This window comes from Anastrepha ludens, chromosome 6 (assembly GCF_028408465.1).
Source record: "Anastrepha ludens isolate Willacy chromosome 6, idAnaLude1.1, whole genome shotgun sequence".
Classification (NCBI taxonomy): domain Eukaryota; kingdom Metazoa; phylum Arthropoda; class Insecta; order Diptera; family Tephritidae; genus Anastrepha; species Anastrepha ludens.
The window spans coordinates 39,897,879-39,904,885 of NC_071502.1; positions in this window are offsets into that span (position 1 = coordinate 39,897,879).

Here is a 7,007-nt window from a genome sequence, read left to right on the forward strand (position 1 = left end):
ACTGCGTTCGCATTCCTTTTTCCGCAGTTCCTGTAACGCAACTTAACTAACCAACTTCGATTGCAGCATGTGATTTACAATGTTTCCCGGTGTTATTCTGTTTTTATGATTTCTTCAATGGACATTCTTTCAGATGCGTATCTCGGGCAGGAGAAGAAGATATGTTCCACGTTGCCGCAGAACGAGTCTTTGAAGATACTCTCTATAGCATCCATGCCCCGTTAGGAACTGTGTCAGGTAGTAATCTGTGTCAACATGTCCTCTCTCTACCCAAGCCTGCACGCTTCTGATAAGTTTATGCGTCCACCTACCTTTTGTCGCTAGGTCCCAGCGATTTTGCCACTCAATTATGCTCCCCCGTCTCTCTTGCTTACGCTTTTCCGCCGTTAGTCGTCTGCTTAGGCTTTTGGCTTTCTCGTTGATTCTACCCAGTTCAGAGACCATTATATCTGGTGGCATGATACCCGATATGACACATACTGCTTCAAACGACACTGCCCTGAAAGCACAGGCAACTCTAAAGGCACTTAGTCTAAAAACTATTTCCGTCTTCTTCTCGTATGTTTTTTGTATCAGGGCTTTATCCCATATGGGTGTTGCATACATGAGTGTAGACTGGGTAACTTTAGCCAGGAGCGCTCTTCTGCTCTGAGTGGGACCACCAATGTTGGCGATAATTTTTGATAGTGCCGCCGTCACCATGGCTGCTTTTCCGCAAGCTTTTTTAATGTGCTCCTTGAAGCTTAGTTGAGCATCGATCATTACACCCAAATATCTTAGTGCTGTTTGTGTTGTGACGTTAAACCCATCAATGCTTAGTGTGGTTGTTTCTAACTTTTTTCTACTCGTAATGAGAACTGCTTCTGTTTTTTGTCCTGCTAGTTGGAGTTTAACCGCCGTTAGTCATTGTTTGACCTTTGTTGTTGCCTCGCTGCAGATGCTCTGAATCTGAGGGATTGTTTGGTTAACGCTATGTCGTCTGCATATCCTATTATTTGCACTTCTCTCGGCATTGGGAGTTGCAGTACTCCATCATATAGTACATTCCATAGGATCGGGCCCAACACAGACCTCTTCGGTACTCCGCCCGTCACTGCATATCTCTTAGGACCTGGTGTTTTTTTCTTTTCCAGAGCCTTCATAATATGTGGACAGTATGCCGAGTTGAAGGCGTGTTTGACATCCAAAGTGACAACTGCACAGTATTCTTTATCTCCGGGTACGGGAGTGTTGGTTAGTTGACATGTGTGAAATTTGTAATATTCAGACGGTCTTCCAAATGTACTCCTTTCAACTAGTAGTATCAGGGAATTGCTAAGATTCGCAAACTTAGACAGTTAAACTGTTGATGTGGACAAAGGGATTAAAGTATTGATAAGTTTTCCCTATTTATTTATATAAATATATCTCAGATTCAATTCTTAGTGAACATTAAGCTTGACAGATTGAATTAGATCTATGCTATACAGTAAGACAAAAAGTTTATTTCCATAAAAATCGCATCTCCCTAATGCTTATAGCTGTATAAGGGCCACAAATTAATCATCCACTTTTGTTTTTGAATACATTTTTTATTAAATGAAAAAAAAAAAAAATATTTTGAGTGATGATAATCTTTATTTCGACTTTAAGCGCTCTATCGCTTATTTGTTTGTGTACTGTAGCTGCTTAGTTCGCAAGTGTCAGATATGATTGACGTACGACGCCGTTCGCAAAAATTATAAATCTTCGCACAGGGTGATTAATTGAATGCATAGTGTTGGTAAGTGCTTACAAGGTACATCGAAATCTCTTATGGGTGGACAAAAGTTATCTGACAGTGAGCCGAAGAGAGGTGTCCGCTGAAGAGGGAGCAAAATGTTCCGATACCTAAGACTAGTTATAGGAAAAAATGTCCGCTCAAGGTAAGTGTCCGTATAATAGAAATGTCTTTTATGAGAGGTTGCACAGTATCTATGCAAAACGGGCTAGCATTAGCTTGGACTAAGCTTTCGTGTGCATTTGTCGTAAGCCATACCTCTTACTTTCGCCTTCAGTGACCCACAGTAAAATTGTCTGCTTAAAATATTTGTGGAATACTTTTACCCTCTAACTGCCTCTTTTAATGTAATTTTTTAATACATGTTTTGAGAGAGGATCCAAAATGCCCATTTGTGTACTGTCAAAAAATTCTTCCCCAAATTCTGTTACAGAGGCTTAAGGACAGAAATTATATTTCAAGTTGTTGTATACGAAATACTTTCGCTAAACTATTCGCATTTTCGACCAAACTTTAAAGCGTTATATATATATAATTGGCGCGTACACCCTTTTTGGTTGTTTGGCCGAGCTTCTCCTCCTATTTGTGGTGTGCGTCTTGATGTTGTTCCACAAATGAAGGGACCTACAGTTTTAAGCCGACTCCGAACGGCAGATATTTTTATGAGGAGCTCTTTCATGGCAGAAATACACTCGAAGGTTTGCCATTGCCTGCCGAGGGGCGACCACTATTAGAAAAATGTTTTTCTTAATTTTGGTGTTTCACCGAGATTCGAACCGACGTTCTCTCTGTGAATTGCGAATGGTGGTCACGCACCAACACATTCGGCTACGGCTATGGCGGCCGTTTTAAGCGTTAGCTCTCAGTAAAAATAACAAAAACTCAGACCTTTTGGACCCATACTGTCTGCGGCAAAGTTGATCCTCAGGAAAACCTCTTTCATAATTACTGCCTTTGGTGCATTTTAACATTTTTGTGAAATTATTGGACTGTAGTGGAATCCGCATTTATTTTGTTGTCATCTAGGGAGTCAAACCGCAGCTGGTTTTTGTCTCGTTTCTTGAGCCAACTCGTTCCTTGAGCTCAGTGTCGTCAATTTATCTGTTTTTAGAATATAGAAGTCAGGAAGAATCTATTTTTATAATACTAAAATTGAACTGTACTTAAATTGAACTGAAAGCTTTTTAGTTATGTAGCCAAGGATGAAAGGATTTTTTTGTTTATGTGCAGTAATAAATATAAGTCCAGTAAAAAGTTTATACTGAACTTTTCTCCAAAAAGCAAGCAAAATAAAAACCAAGCAGGATCGTTATAGCAGAGATCCTGGGGACTTCAAAGGCATTCAAAATTTGTACATATAACAATCGTTCATCCCTGAGGTTTTTATTTCTCACAAATGTGATAACTGTTTATTTTAGGGCTCTGCATAAAATAAAAGTATTAAAAATAATAAATTATAAAGCAAATATTATCAAATAGTAAAGCGACAGCCTAACCAATGCGAATGAAAAATACTCTTCAAAAAATTAAGTATTAAAATTTCAGCGCAGATCTAAATTCCTGCTTAATTTTAGACTTTAAATTTTTGAAAATTAAAAAGAAAATGCTGTAATTGCTGAAGGTTGAACATTCATATCTCCTCTAATAGTAAAATAGTACAGTTTTGATATTTCGTTCACAAACATACCAAATAGTTCCAATTACAATATTTCTCATTTTTAATACGGGCTTTTGGCCACTAGCTTGCAAGAGTACGGGGTCCCTATACTGTGGTGCACAACTAAATTCAGATATAAGTATTTGTTATACACAAAAATAAATATAAAGACAAGTTCAAGGACATTTGGGGAAATAACATTTATACATACATATTTACATACTAAGTGTTATTTCACATACGGCAATGAATAATACAATGAAATTTTGTCTGGCAATAGTGCTCGCGCCCATACATATTTATTTTTTAATGGATGTTATAGAACCAAACATGTAATTACGTACGTGCGTGCAAATGCATACCATATATAGGTAATATATATAATTCTTAAATACACCTCGTTAAATAAACGCTGAAATAATTTCCTAAAATCCACTAAAGCTATGTCTAATATATAACAGCGGGTAAGCTGATTGGTTTGAAAAGTCCGAAAATCTGCTATGAGTATTACGCTTATTCATATTTCCTATTTTTTCTACTTAGGCAGTGTGATAGATATTTGTAGGCATATTTTTAAAACTACAATATAATTATTGCTGATGCTATAACCAATAATTTTTTCAAAATACAGTTGTCGCGACAGCTCAACCTACTATGTTAATGCCTCGACATTTAACAGCACTAAACTCTCGCACAAAGAGTGAGGTGAGCTGACCTTTATCGATACGAAATAATAAAAATGGAAAATTAGTTCCGTAGAATCGATTCATTTTGTCGAAAGAAAATGTATATTATTCTTAGTATGTTATTGTATTAGTATACTATAATTATCATTAATGGGAGCAAGGCGTCACACGAGTCAAATGTAATGAGGGCGAAAAAGGGGTCAACGTAATACATTTTATGTATCCTTGAATTTTTATTTTTCATCAACATCTAAGTACGCAATTAACGGTATTAACATAAGTTTTTACTGAACTAATTGTTAGCCCATAAGCCAAGGATACTCTTTGTATACAAATAAAAATAATTATAAGTAAATAATAAATACAGGTAATTACACTTTCGATTAACTTTCATGAAATAAATTGCTTATTTTGCTCTTTTTATTTGTATTACATTGAAATTAAGTTTTTAGTATATGGGATTATTCGTAATATACATTTTTGATCGTTTGTGATAAGTTGATTTGAAAGTAGTTTCCTGAAAGTTTTCATCAAAAATTGGCATAGATTAGGTTAGACCGGCTGTTTCAGAAAATATGTCATGCACTCTATGAATGGTGATACCCGACAAATATTTTCACCGCTCTGGTTAATCCAATTTGCTCGCCCCGGAGACCCTGCCTTAACAAACCAGTTCCTCGATGATTTGAATTGCCAGAAATCAGATGTGCATTTCTCAAAGTGTGGCGCATCCCCAAAGTAGGTGCGGAATGAGTTCTGTAGCTTTGTCATCTCACAGCTTCTGCCGAAATTTTAATATTGGATTCTCAACGTGATAGCAATATGACCGATGGCTCAGTGCACGCCTAGGAGCTGAATGTTCGCATTTGAAGGTCTCAGCAATTTCTAAATACAGAAAGTGCTCGCCAATGTGAACACGATCCTCTGACTGTTCTTAGTATAGGCATCTTACAGTTTTGATTGCTCTAGCCAATCCTCAACTTGTAAAAGAGTCGCATCTGAACTTCTACTGGATCCTTCAAGTCTTATATCAGACCTTTTTTTCGTTTTGTGATCAAGGATAAGTAGGTTAGTAACTGTGAAATAACTTTATAAGTAAGAACAATTTTGTAATGAGCGATTTTGGCTTCAGTGTAGGGAAATACTAAATCATGAAGTTTTAAACTATCGTAACTGCTCTGTTAGAATTGATCTGGCTTTACTCTGGATTGATTTTACTTAAAAATAAATGTTGTTTTGTGTTATTTGAGGTTTGGAAAATCAGTTCATACGAAGTTCAGTAATACGTTGATAATGAGCTTAAGGTTGGTTAATAACACATTTCAACTAGTTTGGCAGAAAGTAGTTTGCAACTAGTTGTTCTGAAAGTAGTTGGTTCAAAGCATGTGGAAGTTTTGCTTTTAAATTATTTAAGTATAACAACTGGTGTGCTAGAATTGGTTTGCAACTAGTTCATTTTAAAGTAGTTAGCTTAAAGTAAGTGATAGCTTCGTTTTTTAAATTATTCGGAATAAAAATTGCGGAACTAGTTTGCAATTAGTTCATTTGAATTTAGTTAGCTCAAAGTATGTGATAGCTTCGGACATAACAACTGGCGTGTTAGAAACTAGTTTGCAACTAGTTCATTTGAAAGAAGCTGACTTAAAGTTTTTAAATTATTATACGTAAACATAACAACTGGTATAATATAATAGAAAGTAGTTGGCAACCAGTTAACTTGAAAGTAGTTAGTTTAAAGTAAGTGGTAGTTTCTAAAGTGGTAGTTTTTAAAATTTTCAGTATAAACATAACAACTGGTGTGTTAGAAACTAGTGTGCAACTAGTTCATTTTAGAGTAGGTGGTTTAAAGTTTTTACATGAAATACTTTGATTGTTTTTAATTAAGTTTTAATATTCGATAATTATAACCCCCAAATAGGGTTTTTTTTTAATTATTAATGTTGGAAATATAATATATTTTTTCTTAATTAAAAAATGTGAAGTTTGAATTCTCGATGGGCGTGCGACATAATATTCGAACCAACTCAAGCAGATCTCACTAAAAACTTGTCAAATTGGAAAATATCTAATTTTTTTAAGTTTTTACGTGGGTTTCTCATGCCTCTAAGTCTGTTCGATTATTAATAGTACATTTTTTTAATATGCTCCAGTAAATATATAGGAATAGCTAAACGTATCCATTAAAAATAAAAAAGGTTTCCTTTAAATTCCAAACTTTTCAATAACATACTAATATTTACACCGCTACATGGCGGCCGCCGTAGCCGAATGGGTTGGTGCGTGATTACCATTCGGAATTCACAGAGAGAACGTCGGTTCGAATCTCGGTGAAACCAAAATTAATAAAAAAAAAAAAACATTTTTCTAATAGCGGTCACCCCTCGGCAGGCAATTGTAAACCTCCGAGTATATTTCTGCCATGAAAAAGCTCCTCATAAAAATATCTGCCGTTCGGAGTCGGCTTGAAACTGTAGGTCCCTCTATTTGTGGAACAACATCAAGACGCGCACCACAAATAGGAGGAGGAGCTCGGCCAAACACGCCAATTATATATATATATATGTTGGTCCGGAAAATCTGGAATGGGTTCTTAAAGTTTTGGACAAGAGCACACGCTACTTTTTGTTAACCTTGACCAATAACAAAAGCTGATTCGTGTATGCTCGAATATGTATGAGTGAGCATAGGCAGGAACCCTGGTAGGAAATTTGTAGGCACAGAAATGGGCAGCTTCTAGTGAATTTAGAGCCATCATTGAGAGCTGGTAAATATCACATAGTGATGGTCTCAAAATTGACTCTACTATCTGCTTCGTTAGTAGATACGGAATTAGTATCTAAATTGAGAGATATAGTAAAGTACATAGTGGTGCCTATCTATTCTTCATTTTTACATATGTAGTCTT